This window comes from Lactuca virosa, chromosome 1 (assembly GCF_052849685.1).
Source record: "Lactuca virosa cultivar CGN04683 chromosome 1, Lactuca_virosa_CGN04683_v6, whole genome shotgun sequence".
Lineage (NCBI taxonomy): Eukaryota > Viridiplantae > Streptophyta > Magnoliopsida > Asterales > Asteraceae > Lactuca > Lactuca virosa.
This window is the reverse complement of record NC_136426.1, coordinates 220,918,483-220,937,270: the sequence shown is the minus strand read 5'-3', so window position 1 is coordinate 220,937,270 and position 18,788 is coordinate 220,918,483. Positions and strand designations below refer to the sequence as shown.

The 18,788-nt window shown below is 32.6% G+C and overlaps 1 pseudogene; it reads right to left on the bottom strand.

Annotated features, from left to right (window-relative positions):
• Window positions 1-3,464: 3,464 nt before the first annotated feature.
• The window catches only part of LOC145127457 (patatin-like protein 2), a 118,589-nt pseudogene continuing 103,265 nt past the window's right edge, over window positions 3,465-18,788 (bottom strand).

Below are 18,788 nucleotides of genomic sequence, written 5' to 3'. Positions count from 1 at the left end.
CATAGCTTTCATCGTAAAGAATGTGTTTGTCGCTGTATCTTTAATACGTACGCCCAAGTGTCATAAAAACTTAAGCTCTTCCACTAACGGCCTAAGGAAAACATCTATGTCCTTTCCAGGTGCTTTAGGGCCGGGAATCAACAAGGCCAACATGAACGATGACTCTTTCATACAAAGCCATGGTGGCAAATTGTATGTGGTGAGTACGATAGGCCACGTACTATGCGGATTACACATGTTACCAAATGGATTAAATCCATCAGTTGCTAGCCCTAGGCGTATGTTGCGAGGTTCACTCAAGAAGTCAGGGTAATCTACATCAAATTTTTGCGAAGACTCTCCATCAACGGGATGACGCATCACACCATTTTCTGATCTCGCGGTACTATGCCATATCATATTCTTGGAAGTGTACATTGAACAATACAAACGTCGTAGTTTAGGGGGCACTGGAAAGTACCATAACACCTTATGAGCCACCTTCTTACCCTTGGTGTTTTTATCAATCCAACGACTCTTTTCACAAACGGGACAAATTTGCAATGACTCGTTTTCTTTCCAGAAGAGAAAACAATCGTTTTTGCACACATGTATTGACTCGTACCCCAAACCTAACTTCTTTAGTTTCTTTTTGGCTAGATAATATGAACGAGGAACCTTATTGTCTTGTGGAAATGCTGAATGCAACAACTCAAGGAGTTGATCAAATGAACTATCGGTCCATTTGTTGTTGACCTTGATATGCATTAGCTTTGCTAGAAAATCAAGTAAAGAAAACGTACAACCAGGATATAACTTGGTTTCGACTGCCTCTAACAACTGTTCAAAATCATCATTACCCCTTGTATTCGAGGTTCCTTCATCGATGTTGGTATCATTTTCTCTCGACTCCCACATAACATCGACAATAACATCAGCCATCTCGTTACATGGCGACACGACATCTACAACCGGAGGAATTAAAGGTTCACCGTGATATATCCATGTTTAGTATGACCGACTGAAAACATATATACGAACATGACGTCTTATTGCTTTCGGATCCATGAAGTAACGCTTATCACATTGCTCACATGGACATCTGGTTTCACCTTTACAATCTAGGTGTAACATGGATCTCTAGACAAAAGAGTCGAGTCCTAGCTGGAACTCGGGAGTCCAGCTTTTATCAATAGACATGATGCAACTGAAACATAGTTTAATGTTTAAGGATTACTCTACGGGAAGCAATAATCAAGTAGAGTATTCATAAAGTCGATAATTTAAAAAGTATTCCAACACGGGAGTTATTTCTAGTATGATTTTTGTTAGTAGTCCAACTTTTATTAATATTTTCTTTTTATTGATTTTTGTTAATTATAACATCATAATTTGATTTTAACATTAATTTAATTTGATTTTATAATTAAGTTATGTTATTTTAATATTAATATTAATTTGATTCTTATTTTGATTTTCTAATTAATTTAATATTTTCTTTTTTGTTATTAGTTTAATTTTTTAAACTGATTTTATTTTATTTTAATATTAATATTAACTTGACTTTAAAACTAATTTAATTTGATTTTACAATTAATTTATTATTTTTTTATTGATTTTTTTAAAATTAAATTAATTTTATTCTATAATTAAATTAAAGTTACTAGAAGTACGTTGCTATTAATAACCTAATTGAGCTAAAGTTGTAACGACCAAAATTAAGTCACTAATAAAATTAAGCACTTTGGTTTTAAAATTAACTTAATTTTATTTTATAATTAATTTAATATTTTCTTTTTTTGTTATTGGTTTTTTTTAACATTAATTTAATTTGATTTTATAATTAATTTTATTTTATATTAATATTAATATTAATTTGATTTTATAATTAATTTAATTTTATTATGTAATTAATTTAATTTTATTCAAAAGGTAAATTAATTTGATTTTTTAATTAACTTAATATTTTATTTTTTGTTATTAGTTTAATTTTTTGAACTAATTTTATTTTATTTTAATATTAATATTAACTTGATTTTAAAACTAATTTAATTTGATTTTACAATTAATTTATTATTTTTATTATTGATTTTTTTAAAATAAAAACTATTAATAACCTAATTAAACCAAAGTTGTAATGACCAACATTAAGTCACTAACAAAATTAAGCACTTTGAAACCATATACAATACATTACTAGAAGTAAGTTGCTATTAATAACCTAATTAAGCCAAACTATTAATCCTAAATATCACATAATCATAAATGTATAAAATACATTCAATTCCAATTTTCATTTCATTTTAGACATACAATACAACTTGCATATTCCAATTTCATACAATTAAACATACAATTTCAAATAAATGTATACATCCAATTTCAAACAAATGCATACATCCAATTTCAATTTCATACAAATGTATACAACTAAATACAAAATCAAACAAATGTATATATACGTCCAATTTCAATATCCAATTTCAATTTCATGCCCAATTTCATTTTTAAGCCAATGTGGTATAAACATAAATCAGAAAAACATATACAATGCATAAACACTTCCCACAAATCTGAAAAAACATATATAATCCCACAAAATGTATAAACACTTCCATATTCATCAATCCAAAGATAACCACACAACAAAATTGAATAAACACACAGCAAAATTGAAGAATACTACCAATTTACCATCCAAATTAGCACCAAAACAGAAAAATAATAGAAAATAGGTAGGAATTCGACCTTTAATGTCAAAAATTCGGAATTTGAGCTATAGGTTGCCTGTAGCGATTACCTCTAGGTCGCCGGTAATGGAGGTGGTCGGCGGTGTGGCAGTCTTGTGGTGGCAGGAGCGGCTGGGGACGCCGGATTGTCGCTTTTGTCGTCGTTCCTTTAAGTTCGTCGCAGGTTTTCACAGTGAGAGACGCACACACAAGAAATGAACGACACAGAAATTGAGAAAAGGAAGCTGATGGGGGATTATTTGTAAAGGCCTTTAGCGTCGACACCATGGAGGGAAAAGTCAGCGCATTTTTTCGTTCCTCTACGACCCTTGGATTGAAAACAAATCGGACGGATGGGGCTCTTTTGACGCGAATAGCTATTAGGTTGGTATTAGCGGCGACGCCTTTAGGGGCGACGCAGGGCATTAGCGGCGACATGTAACGTGTCAATTACATGTCGCCGCTAATGCCAACATTTCTTGTAGTGTATATAGACTAAGACAAATGTCAAAATCGAAGAAGGAAATTAGGAAAGAGAATTAAAAGAGGCCAAATATATAAATTCAAAATGTCCTACATGAATGCGTTCATAAAAACGAAAAACCAAATTTTTATTTATATTCGTTTAACTTTAGGAATAAAAATGGAAAACCATACTTTTATTTACATAGTTTATTGAGAGGAAATAATTACGACTAATATAATAAACAGCAACGACAGACGTCGCGGTTATAAGCATGCTTTCATTGCTTTTTCCTATGTAGTGATTTGCTGCAAGTTCGGGAGGGACCGAGAAACTGCCCTCAAATACATTCCCGTTCTCCTTGAAACTGAAGCATTGATCTGCACTTCTGGGCTATTGTTGTGTTCTCTCTTAATCTTTTCCTCTGACAGCATTTTCGCCAACCTGATCGATCATGGCATAAACTCAACGTATGAGCATTTTATATGTATGTATAAACTAATTACGTACCTTACTAGAGCTTTTTCGTTGGTACTGCTATCAGAAAAAGGTTGTCTGCCCAAGCCCAACATCGGTGGTTTTTGCAATAATTCTTTGCCAACTTGAACCAGATCCTCTAAGTTTTTTGTTGTTGCCAGATCCATCGAAGCGACGTCTCCTGTTAAAGTGTCATCCTGAACCATTTCAAACATAAGTGACATATATCGTTTTTTTTTTTTGCATGGTTATAGATAGTCATAAAACAGTCATTAATTTAATTATACCTGAATTCGAAGGTACTTCCCTTCCAAATGAAGAGCTTGCAAGAAGGTGGAGGTATGATAGTCGGCTATTCCGCTACTTGCTTGAGTAAATACATCTATCAGTGGAATCGAGCCACCACCCGCCAGCCACCAGACAACACCCCAATGAGACGATGTATTACCGTCATACTTCTCTATGAATTTTGGTGAGCCTGTCCCCAAGGACAATACTAGAAAACCACCTGTTTTAATGCCTCCTTTTATCTCCTGTGTCACTTCATTTATTGCGACTAAAGTCTGCAAATTAACATACATGCATCCATTAGAATTAGCTTTACATACGTCTTTGTTAAAAGATCAGTGCAAATGTAGATACCGGATTATTTGCAGTCACCCCGCTATCAATGAGATCGAACTCTCCAATTAGATTCCCTTCAGAATCTTCGTTTCTGAAAGTATGGCAAGGAAGATAAGTTGGCGCCGCTGATGTTCCGATGCATATATCTGACAGCATCACATCTAGACTTGGGGTTTTCTTCAGCTGAAACATGCATCAAGTGTAGGACACACGAGTAGGTCATTTTCTTCTGAAAGGAAAACACACACATATGCAGACACACACATCCCATGCACCTTGATTTGATCAAAAAGATTTTTTTTTTTAAATTAACCTGGTAAGTTGAGAAGATGACTGGCTGCAAGCGTTTGATATCGAAAGTTGGGATCACGACATTCGTCAGTGATTCATGGAGACGTGTACATGTTCCCCAGTATTTCTCGAACAAGTCTATGAAGATAAACTCCATCGTACCTTGGACCAGATAGAGCTTTCAACGCTTTTTCAGCAGGACCAAACGGATTCCTACAAGAAGAAACACTGTTAGCTAGCAATATTCTCAAAAAGCATGCATGCCTTTCTTTCTATACAATCAAAATATATACTTATGTTGTGGAAAGATCTTAGGACAATGTTCGAGATAGAAGTTTGTGATATCCTTGGCTGCGAATATAGGTCGCTTCTCTTCATTAGGGGAGGTTAACATTGCTGTCACTAGGCCTCCGGTGCTTGTTCCAGAAATCAAATCGAAATAATCCGCCAACCTAGCATTCTCGCCATCCAATTTCTGCAAATGTGTTTGGTTTCTTTGTTAAACTCTCTGTTGTGTTGTGTTTTCGTGCGTGAAAAGATGTTACAAACAACAATCAAATTTCAGTCTTGTTTTTGAAGTAAAACAGGGATTGCCTAATACTTGTACTTTTTGTTATTGAGTTGTCAATATTTTTTTAGCTTAAGCAATTTCCCCGGGTAAAGTTTGTTAAGATAAGAAAATTATACAAGATAAGAACACTACTAAAGCTAAGGCAAAAGCAAAAGACTAAGAAGCTAGAAGAAAAGATTTTACGTTAATTAGTGATGTCCAGGCATGTTAATATACTAATATTTTTCTTCATTGGTGTTGTCCATAAACAAGTTTTGTGTTATGAATAGTTGAAATCTGCACGTTGATCTTTGTGTAATTGAGATTTCCAACTAAAGATAGCAAATTTGTACCTCAAGTTCGGTTTCTAGGAAGTCGAGTATAACACTCGGAATTTCCCATATATATATATGGGAAAACTGTAATAAAGTCTTTACATATTAGCTCCATAATCGATTTAGTCATAATATATTTTTTTTAATTCAATTAACTCTCAAATACCGGTAATCGTATTCAATTTAACCCTTTGATTCGGCCAACAGGTCATCCAACTTTCAAAAATTACATTTTTGGCCCACATTTCAAAATTTATTACATATTTGGTCCAAAATTTACACTTTTGGCACTGATTTTAAATTTTGTTACAATTTTGGTCCAAACTTTACCCTTTTTGCCCAAATTTTAGAATTTTATTATGAATTCATCCTAACTTTAGTTTTTTTACAACTTTGTTTCTCAAAAAATTGTTTCTAATATGTTTTTTCTTTATAAAATCATATTTATAAAAAAAAACATATTTTCACATAAAAATCTTATATTTTCTATATAAAAACTTTTTTTAAAATTTTTTTTGTATATGAAATATCTAGTTATAAAAATATGTATTTATTAAGTATATAAATATATACAAATCCGTTTTTATAAAAACAAATGTATGCAAAAACGTATTTTACAAAAAAATATATACAAACACCTATCACCTTGATATATATATATATATATATATATATATATATATATATATATATATATATATATATATATAGGTGTGTATCTATATTTTTTTTATAAAATCGTGTTTGTTTATATTTTTTTTATAAAAACGTGTTTGAATAATTTTTTATATAATACGTGTTTGTATACATTTTATAAAATCGTGTTTGTATATATTTTATAAAAACATGTTTGAATAATTTTTTATATAATACGTGCTTGTATATATTTTATAAAATCGTGTTTGTATACATTTTATAAAATGTATACAAACACGTATTATATTGTAATGGTCGAAGATCTGTTGTAATATGTCGAAGACCTAATGTTATTTTACAAGGCATTTTTGTAACGAAGCTTAGATGTTTAGTCCTTGTAAATTTTTGTGTGCTTTCATGTTTCCTATAAATAGGGACATTACTTAGAGATACAAGTAAGATTGCGTATGAACTTGTAAACGTTCTCTGTGTAAGAATTGAAAGCATAATGGAGCTGAAACCAGATTATATTTACATCTCGTGTTCAAACTACATTTGTTTTACTCTGATTTGATTCATACTTGATTCATCACTTCATCATATATAAAAAACTATTCAAACACGTTTTTATAAAAAAATGTAAACAAACACGATTTTATGAAAAAATATAGATAAAATAGGTGTTTGTATACATTTTTTTTTTGCAAAATACGTTTTTGTAAACATTTTTTTTATAAAAACGGATTTGTATATATTTATATATACTTAATAAATAACTTTTTTTATAACTAGATATTTCATGTACAAAATACTTTTTTAAAAATGTTTTTATATAGAAAATATAAGATTTTTATGTGAAAATACATTTTTTTGTATAAATATGATTTTATAAAGAAAAAACATATTAGAAACAATTCTTTGAGAAAAAAAAGTTGTAAAAAAAACTAAAGTTACGATGAATTCATAATAAAATTCTAAAATTTGGGCAAAAGGGGTAAAGTTTGGACCAAATTTGTAACAAAATTTAAAATCTGGGCCAAAAGTGTAAATTTTGGACCAAATTTGTAATAAATATTAAACAATCTGGGCCAAAAATGTAATTTTTGAAAGTTGGATAACATGTTGACCGGGTCAAATGGTTAAATTGAATACGATTACCGGTATTTGGGACTTAATTGAATAAAAAAATATATATATATATAAGGACTAATAGTTTCCCGAGAACCCGATAACTAAAAGTGGAGTGTTGGATTAAAATTAATTCATTAAGGACATGATTGTCATCTTACCAATCTCATTTAATGTTTAATATTTTGTGTTATTGAATTTATTAATATAAATGTTTAAAAATTTACATAATAAATCAAATTTTCGGATTTTTTTAAAAATAGTATTTTTCAATTTTTTTAAAAAAGTGCAGATTTTTTAATTTTTTATAGAAAACATAAATTTTGGAAAAAAAATATTTTTTTCAAAAAAAACTGCATTTTTTTCAAAAAAAAAACTATAATTTTTTTAAAAAAATTGCAATTTTAAATAAAAAAAACTGCAATTTTTCAAAAAAAAAAAACTGCAAGTTTTTTAAAAAAAGCTGCAAGTTTTTTAAAAAAAGCTGCATTTTTTTCAAAAATAACCGCAGTTCTTTTCTAAAAACAGCATTTAAAAAAAAACAGTAATTTTTTTCACAAAAACTGGATTTTTTTAAAAAAAATAAATTTTTAAAAATCAATATATTAAAAAAAAGAAATAGAATATTAACTGTAACTTTTTCAAAAAAAACTGCAATTTTTATTAATCAAAACTGCATTTTTTTTTCAAAAAAAAACTGCAATTTTCTTGGAAAAACTGCATTTTTTTTGTTCAAAAACAGCTACAATTTAAAAAAAAAACCGCATTTAAAAAAATACTGCAGTTTTCTAAAAAAAATGCAATATTTATAAAAAAAATAATTTTTTTTTAAATTAAAATTTTAAAAATCAGTAAATTAAAAAAAAAAACCTATAATATTGAATTCATTAAGGGAATGATCGTCATCGTACCTATCTCATTTAATGTTAAAATTTTTTAGTATTGGAAATATTAAGAAAAAGTTCTAAAAATTAAAAAAATAGATCAAATTTTGGATTTTTTTAAAGTAATTTTCAATTTTTTTTAAATTGAGATTTTTTAATTTTTTTTTCAGAAAAATGAATTTAAAAAAAATGAAAAAAAAATATTTATTTAAAAAACTGCAATTTAATTTTTAAAAACTGTATTTAAAAAAAACTACAATTTGTTCAAAAAAACAATAATTTTTTCAAAAAAACTGCATTTAAAAAAAACTGTAAAGATTCACAGTGTTATCATTTATTAATATCAAGATTTCCATATTTTTCTTCAATTTATCACTTTTCTCTCTTCAATATTTTCCAAAAATTCTTCAAAATCTACATGAAAATTAAAAAAAAATTGATTAATACAAGAACACGCACAAAAATGCACATGTATATATCATTTATGATTTATATGTGATTATATAATGTGATATTCACATATGATTGTATTATTTAAGATTTAAATATGAAATTCACAAGAAAATTTAAAAAAATAATTAACGAAGAACACTCACACAAAATGCATGTGTGCATATAGACGTAATTCATATGTGATTTACATGTGAATCATATGTAATCGATATGTGATTCACATGTGATTTACATATGAATTACATGTGATTGATATGTGAATTACATGTTATTTACATGCGAATCACATATAATTCATATGTGATTCACTTGTGAATCACATGTAATTCATATGTGATTCACTTGTAACTTACATGTGAATCACAAATTCATCATATGTGAATTACATGTGATTTACATGTGAATCACATGTAATTCATATGTAAATTACATGTTATTTACATGTGAATCACATGTAATTCATATTTACATGTGAATCAAAGTGAATCATATGTGAATTACATGTTATTTACATGTAAATCACATGTAATTCATATGTGATTCACTTGTGATTTACATGTGAATCACATGTAATTCATATGTGATTCCTTGTGATTTACGTGTGAATCACATGTAATTCATATGTGATTCACTTGTGATTTACATGTGAATCACAAGTGAATCATATGTGAATTATATGTGATTTACATGTGAATCACATGTAATTCATATGTGAATTACATGTGATTTACATGTGAATCACATGTAATTCATATGTGATTCGTTTGTGATTTACATGTGAGTCACATGTAATTTATATGTGATTTACATGTGAATTACATGTAATTCATATGTGAGTTACATGTGATTTACGTGTGAATCACATGTAATTGATATTGTAATTCACTTGTGGTTTACATGTAAATTACATGTGATTCGTATGTGAATTGCATGTGAATCACATGTAATTCATATGTGATTAACTCGTAATTTACATGTGACTCACATTATGATCAGGAAGATTGTAAAGTTTGAAACCAAAATACTTCAATAAAATTATACTTTTATTTATATGTTATAATAATGGATTAGTTTATTGGATGTTAATATAACCTTTAGCTCCTCTTCTATTGATAACTTTTTAGGCTTGTAAGCTTCAATGGGCCCTGTTCTTGAAAAGGATTTTTTAGTTTCAAGAATCTCCCACTCTTGGTCATCTTTCACCTTTGTTATATCCATGCTAAAGTACAAAAGTTGACATCAATATGATGGAAAAAGGTAATGAATTTATTTGATTTAGTAAATGAGTTAACTCACCTAACCTGTAAAAAGATGACCTAGCCCAAGTGCTCCAAACACATTGAGTGAAATCATAAGAAACCCATATCTGATAAATGGACCTTTTCTTCCCCATCTTTTGAACCCTAAAGCTGAATTCTGAATTTTACCAACATTTGTAGATTCAGTTTTGTTAATAGTATTAGGTTGTTGATCCATTGTTGTTCTAATTGTTGTCATCCTTAAATGCCACAAAATGACATGTATTGTAGTGGCAAAATGTAAAAATGATGCAGAATTTTAGATCAGTTAAACACTTAAATTTGTATTGATAAGAACCAAATATCATCATTTCTTATAACAAGCCTATACATCATGATTTGGTGAAAATCAGACCAACTTAGGTTTAGTTTACTGATGTTGTTCAAAATATGAAATTTACAGTCATAGATTACTAGCATGTCCCATTTGTAACATACTTTTGACAAAATGAGTTCAATCATTGTTGAAATTTTAACATTTTTGTAGAGCTAGCTAATTCAACCTGTGCTTTTGTTTTGTTTGTTTCCAAATTGCTATGTTTTGTAATCTTTCTGGGTAATTTGATAATTGTTATCTGAGGCAACAATGTATTCTTTAGATACGTATATGAGAACAGATAATACTCATTCAATTAGACACTGTAAATGTCCGTATTCTAAGATTTATACACATGGATTAGGATTTGATATGGTTTATCTCCATGATGATTTATATAGGAGGGCAGATATGCTAGTACACAAAGTCAAACACTCAAACTAATGTCATCATTATTATATTTTTTTAACCAATTAACAGTTTGGAATCAGAGGGTGAAATACTTGACTTAAGAATCTATTATTCCTCATTTCAAATGTAATGAACCTATTATACTTGACCAGGATTATTGCAGTTGTGGGAACAAGAGAGAAAGAAGTAAATGTTGTTTAGTAACCATGATTTGTAGGAGAATTAAAGATACCTTTCAGGAAACATAAAAGCAAATAAAGTATCTAATTTGGAGAATCATGTACTAGATAATAAGAGCAATTAACTAATTAGATAACATTTGAAGACACACATATATGTTTGATGTTATATAAAGAATGTATGTTGTTAACTCTGATTTGTGATTGCCTACTACATTATTATCTGTTGTGTCATACACCAGATAATCATGTTTTGCAACTTGTTTCATGACACGTTTCAATAAAGGATTTCATAATTGTGGATCAAAACTAATTATTTCACAATAGCTTTATAAAAAGTTAAACCATGTAAACTTTATCCTTTTGCTTGGATCTTTAATTAATTTACTGAAACTACATAAGTACTTTTGATATGATCTCTTCACACTTTTCTTTTTCTTTTCATATCTTGAAGGTTCAAATATTATCATTTCGATACCTGAATGAATTTCCATGGTTATAATCTTGACTTTTTGATCCCATGCAATGATCAATGATGACAAATCGAGGATACGATGTTGATGAAGATGAATATGGAGACGATGATGGACACAATGATATGGAATAAGATGAAGTCCATCACTTGGCGCATCTAGACACTGATCAATTCACAATCAATGCATCTTCAATGGAGTTTTTATGATGAAGAATATAACAAAGACTCATGAATCGATTAGATATATTGAAATTGAGGCACCATCACCGCCTGAAAATCCTCAATAAACACCGTAGTTGATCGGAACTCATCGAAGTATTTTCCAAATGCTTCATTTACATCAAGCGGCGAATTGGCCATTGTATCCCCATGGACTGTCAAAAATCGATGAAAATAAGAGAAGGGGATTACAGATTCTAGTATTCCAGATGCTGAGAGAAGATAGAAGAGACTCAAACCTACGATTCCGAGACCTTAGGGCTTAGAGCAGTCTTCCTGCGACTTCCAATTTGGTAGTAGTGATACGATGGTGGGGTTGCGATAACTGATGGGTTAGGGATATTTGTCTTCGTGGTCGTTATCCTCCATTAAAGCGATGACGAAATGAGGGGAGGAACCGCTCATCGATTGATGATCAACGACCATGAAAACTAGATCAGTTGTGGATCTATATCTGAAACGATGAAGAACGTATGTATAAGAGAGAGAGAGAGAGAGAGAGAGAGAGATCTGATGAGCAAATGTGATCAGGAGACATATGTATGGAATCAATTTCTATAACCCTAAAATACCCCTATGCCATTTAATTTCGATGCCCCCGTCTCTTGATTTTTCAACTTATTTACAAAAATGCCATCTTTAATCACAGCCTTCGGTTTTTTGATCTAACGCTCCACCTTTAGTTCTCGGGTTCTCGGGAAACTATGAGTTCTCAAATGATCATTCCTCTCTCTCTCTCTCTCTCTCTCTCTATATATATATATATATATATATATATATATATATATATATATATATATATATATATATATATATATATATATATATATATATAGAGAGAGAGAGAGAGAGAGAGGAGGGTTCAGTTGAGAGAAAAAAGGTTGAGAATGGGGGAACCATTCACAGCCAATCATTTAATAAGCTTAAAAAAACGCGCTGTGGCAAACTTGTAAATAATCCAAATACATTAATGAGCGATGACAAATTTGTAAATAACCCAAAAACATTAAACCCTTAGGGCACTTCAGTAATTTCATCACACATCAAATATCGACAGAAAACCATCATTTCCCTCTTCGATACCCCATAACACGAAAACCATTTGCAGAAACATTCAGTAACATAAAGGATTCTCAACATCGATAAGAGTAAAAACGAAGAAAAATGTCTTCCGAAGAAAACATGAACAAAACCATTTCCTCACTCTTAACTATGAAAGGTAACCATCGGTGTTTTTTTCTTCAATTTTTAACGGTTTCTAATCATTTCTAAAATTATCACTTGATTACTTGAAATTTTCCGTAATCTTCGTTCATTATTACTTGATTTAGAACTAAAAAATTTGTTTTCACAGTGTTCATTCTTCAAACTAGGTTGTTTACTTCAAATTTTGTGATAATCGTTCATTCTCGTAACCCTCCTACGTTATTACTTGATTTACTTGAAATTTTTGTAAGAATCATCCATTATTAGTTGATATATAAATGATTTTACATCTTCTCTTCATTTTTCATACTTATTCACAACTTTTCTGTCAAAATATAAACGTTATTTCACATTTCGCTTATGTTTTCCTAATATTAACTACTTACCCTTACAGAAACAACATCAACAGTGAAGCATACATATAAACAAAAAACAAAAACAAATAAAATAGGTAAATAAAATAGTTATTTCATTTAGATCTGATTAACTTAGATGAGATTTTAATTAAAAATACAACAAAAAATGAACATACTGAAGATAATTTTTTTTGATATGTTTTGTTTACTTCTGAACACAAGCAAAACTAATATTCATATATGCATAAAACAAAAATGACTTATATATGTTCTATTCACATATGAATAAAACATACAAATTCATATGTGAATAAAAAATATGAATATATATGTTTTATTCAAATATTCATTTGTGAATATGTATGTTATATTCATATATGAATAGAACATAATTTGCTGTCATGTATACAATATTCAAATATGAATACAACAAAAATGACTTATATATGTTCTATTCACATATAAATATAACATACATATTCATATGTGAATAAAAAACATGAATATATATGTTTTATTCAAATATCCATTAGTGAATATAAATATATATATATATATATATATATATATATATATATATATATATATATATATATATATATATGAATAGAACATAATTTGTTGTCATATATACATTATTCAAATATGAATACAAAAAAATGACTTATATATGTTTTATTCACATATGAATAAAACATACAAATTCATATGTGAATAAAAATATGAATATATATGTTTTATTCAAATATTCATTTGTGAATATGTATGTTATATTCATATATGAATAGAACATAATTTATTGTCATATATACAATAATCAAATATGAATACAACAAAAATGACTTATATATGTTCTATTCACATATGAATATAACATACATATTCATATGTGAATAAAAAACATGAATATATATGTTTTATTCAAATATTCATTCGTGAATATGTATGTTATATTCACATATGAATATAACATAATTTGCTGTCATATATACATTATTCAAATATGAATAAAACAAAAATGACTTATATATGTTCTATTCACATATGAATATATATGTTTTATTCAAATATTCATTTGTGAATATCAAACTCATTTATCTTCTACTCACTATTGAATGAAGGTAAGAACACTAACATTTCCGATAAAGATTCACCAACAATGAGAGAAACGCGATCAATGCAGAAAAATCAAAAAGGTATAAAATACATATCATATCTTTTATATCCCTGGAATAATTTATAAATAACTTGTATATCTCACCTATAATTTTCTTCTATTAACATATGAATAATTCAATATGTATATGTTTTATATTAAAAAAACTATTGAATTCTTGTATTCATATATGAATAAATATATGGCTTAGCTTTGTTTGTATTCAAAAGCTAATCATATGTGAATGGAAACAAGTATTCGTACATTTATGTTTTGTTTTGGAAGAACATAAATATGTATACATCTGTTATATTCATTTATGAATAACTTATATATCCCAGCTATAATTTTCTACTATTAACATATGAATAATTTAATCACAATCTATATTTTTTTTATAATAAAAAAAACTATTGAATTCCTGTATTCATATGATAATAAATGTATATGGCTTAGCTTTGTTTGTATTCGAAAGCTAATCTTTATTGAAACAATTATTCATACATTTATGTTGTTTTGTTTTGGAACATTTTTCTTTTGAAATTGGTGATTGATCTTTAGTATATATATATATATATATATATATATATATATATATATATATATATATATATATATATATATATATATATATATATATATATATATATATATAACTGTTATCTTCATTTATTCATTTATGAATATAAAATATTTTATTTGTAAAATGTATTCCAATATTATTTATCTTCTACTCACTAATTCATGAAGGTAAGAAGATTTGTATTTTTGATAAAGTGTAACAACGTAAATTTCAAAACAATTTTTCATTTTTCAAACATAATAAAACTCATATAATATTCTCAAAAATCTCATGTATCAATTGTCATCACAATAAAACATATCCCAGAATCTCAAAACATAATCCTCTGCCAGTGTGTACAAATCATGCCGGCGCCTTCCCGCGATCCTCACTAGTACCTGAAACACATATCACATAACACGGTAAGCATAAATGCTTAGTGAGTTCCCCAAAATACTACATACATCACATAAGCCACTCGAGGCTATAACTCGGTATGACCCTCCGATCAATGTGTCTCAGCGGGACCCTCCAGTCCGGTCTAGCTCGTTGGACCCTCCGGTCCGGTCTAAATCGTTGGAACCTCTGGTCCGGTCTAAATCGTTGGACCCTCCGGTCCGGTCTATATAACACATAGCATACATATATCACAATGCACATAGACTCAAGCATACAAATAACACACAAGACCCTCCGGTCTGCACATAGTTACCACACTAGGTAATGTATACTGAGAAGACTCACCTCGGGTAATCTCGAAAAGTCTCGAACTCGAATCACTGATCTAGCCTCTGCCTAATCACACAAAGTAATTATCTCTAATTAATACGGCTCTCAAAGGCTAGACTAGTCCCTTCCTATATTCTCTCAGAAGGGGAAAAGACCATTTTACCCCTCTAATGGTCCAATGTCCAAATGTTGATCAAACCCTAAAAGTCAACCCCAGTCAACGGTCCAACTTTGACCAGACTCGTCGAGTGCACTCGGGTGACTCGGCGAGTCCATGCATGTCCTCTGAATCCTTCCAAGGCCTCACTTGACTCGTCGAGTCAACCTTTCTCCGACGGGTTACCCATGAACACGAACCGTGGTGCAACACGATCTGACTCGTCGAGTCCGCTCATGGACTCGACGAGTTTCTTCCATGAGAATGCTCAAACGACCTTCTGAGGTCAGATCTGTTTCTCTAACCTATAGATCTGGCCTCCTAACCCTCGAAAGTTACGTAAAGGTCCAAACTTTATGCTCATGCAACACTCATATGGCTCTATATGATGATTTAGCCCTAAAATGACAACCATGCTCTAAAACTCAAGATGGAACTGCATAAAGCTGGATGTTGGGGGATCTCTGGACCTCTCAAGGTCCAGATCTATGGTCTATTTCACATTGGGACCTCTCATTCTCTTATTTCATCTCAAGAAAAGGGGTAAGAAACCCTTGATTCAAGAAGCCTGCGCAATAAAGAAGAACAGGGCCGAAATGCTACCTCAAAGTGAAGCCTCCTTGCCTGAAAGTCTCAGAATAACAACCTCTTCAGGTCCTTCTTGCTGAATCACTCCTCCTCCTAAGCAAAATCACAACAAAAGGATCAAGATGGCCCTCTCTCTCTCTCTATATGCGCTTAAATATGCTAGGGTTCTCTCTGATGGGATGGTGGCCGCCACTGAAGGCTATAAAGGCCTTTAAATAGGGCTCAGGCCCAAAATTTTAGGGTTTCTGCCAACAGCGCGGACTCGTCGAGTCGCCTCACCGACTCGTCGAGTCCGTTCATTAATCCGAGTCATCAATCGCGATCCTACTCGACGAGTTTAGGCGTCAACTCGTCGAGTACCTCTTCTCAACTAAAAAAACTACCCAATTCGAGATACCTGGAAATCCGGATGTTACAATTCTCCCCCACTAGAATCAGACTTCTCCCTCGAAGTCTCGCTCTACAAACAACTCTGGATGCTGCTCCCGTATCTCTGACTCCGGCTCACAAGTCAGCTCGGACCCTCTCCGATGTTGCCACTGGACTTGAACCAAGGGCACCTCCTTGTTCCTCAGAATCTTGACCTTCCGATCCAAGATCGCGATCGGCCTCTCAATGTAATTCAAACCCGCGTCCACCTGAATATCCTCTAACGGTACAACCGCCGTCTCATCGGCTATGCACTTCCTCAATTGGGATACATGGAAGGTATCATGGATCTGAATCAACTCCTCGGGTAGCTCCAGGCGGTATGCTACCTTACCCACCCTCGCGATTACCGTGAACGGACCAATGTATCGGGGCCCCAGCTTGCCCCTCTTCCTGAACCGGATCACTCCTTTCCAAGGAGATACCTTCAGGAGCACGAAATCTCCAACCTGGAACTCGAGCTCGGATCGCCGCCTATCCGCATAACTCTTCTGTCGGCTCTAGGCTGTCAGTAACCTCTGCCTGACCTGTTGAACCTGCTCAGTCGTCTTAAGCACTATCTCAGTGCTACCCATCACTCGCTGCCCTACCTCTCCCCAACAGATGGGGGTCCGACACCTTCTCCCGTATAAGAGCTCGAATGGAGGCATACCAATAATCGAATGGTGGCTGTTGTTGTAGGAAAACTCAGCCAAGGGTAGATATGTATCCCAACTTCCTCCGAAGTCCATAACACATGCTCAAAGCATGTCCTCGAGCTTCTGAATCGTACGCTCACTCTGCCCGTCCGTCTGTGGGTGGTAAGCAGTACTGAAATGCAATCTCGTACCCAACTCCTCATGAAACGTCTTCCAGAACCTGGAAGTAAAACGTACATCTCGGTCTGACACAATCGAGATCAGCACCCCATGCCGTGACACCACCTCTCTCACGTACATTTCTGTCAGCCTCTCCGCAGAAGAGCTCTCACTGATAGCAAGGAAGTGAGCGCTCTTCGTCAGCCGGTCGACAATCACCCAAATTGCAACAACACCCCTCGCGGTCCTCGGCAGTTTGGTGATAAAATCCATAGAGATCTGTTCCCACTTCCACTTGGGAACCTCTAGTGGCTGCAACTTGCCATGCGGACGCTGGTGCTCGGCCTTAACCCGACAACAGGTCAAGCACCTCTCTACTACCCATGCAACATCCCTCTTCATACAGGGCCACCAATAGTCTATCTTCAGGTCCAAATACATCTTTGTGGCCCCGGGATGGATCGAGAATCTCGATCTATGCGCCTCCTCCATCGGAGTGCTACGTGCCCCGCCCGTATATGACACCCAAATCCGACCACGAAAAGTCATGAGCCCACGACTATCCGTCACAAACTCGGACACCTGTCCAATCACCCGCTCCCTTTTGCGGTTCTCTGGTCTCACAGCCTCTGCCTGGGCCTCTGGAATAGTGTCTAGCACCGGAGTCATCACCGTCATCTTCATACATATGTCTCGAATCGGGGCAATCTCCACCCTGCGGCTCAGGGCATCGGCTACCACGTTGGCCTTGCCCGGGTGGTACAGGATTTCACAGTCATAATCATTTACCACATCCAACCATCTCCTCTGACGCATGTTCAGGTTGGGCTGATCCATCAGATACTTCAAACTCTTGTGGTCTGTGTATACAGTACACCGAACCCCATTCAGATAATGGTGCCATATCTTGAGGGCGAATACCACCGCCCCCAACTCCAAATCATGGGTGAGATACCTCGTCTCATGAGGCTTCAGCTGCCTCGATGCGTATGCTATCATGTGCCCTCTCTGCATAAGCACCGCACCCAACCCTGATATAGACGCATCACAGTAAACCACAAAATCCTCCATTCCCTCCGGAAGGGCTAACACTGGGGCTTCGCATAGCCTCTGGCGAAGGGTCTCAAACGAGGTCTGCTGCTCTGGACCCCAAGAAAAAGCAACGCCCTTCCGGGTCAATCTGGTGAGGGGAACGACAATCTTGGAGAAATCTCGGATAAATCTCCGATAGTAGCCGGCCAACCCCAGAAAACTCCTGATCTCGGTGGGGGATCTCGGCACCTCCCAACTCATGACAGCCTCAATCTTGGCCGGATTGACCAATATCCCATTCTGATTGACGAGATGTCCCAGGAACTGGA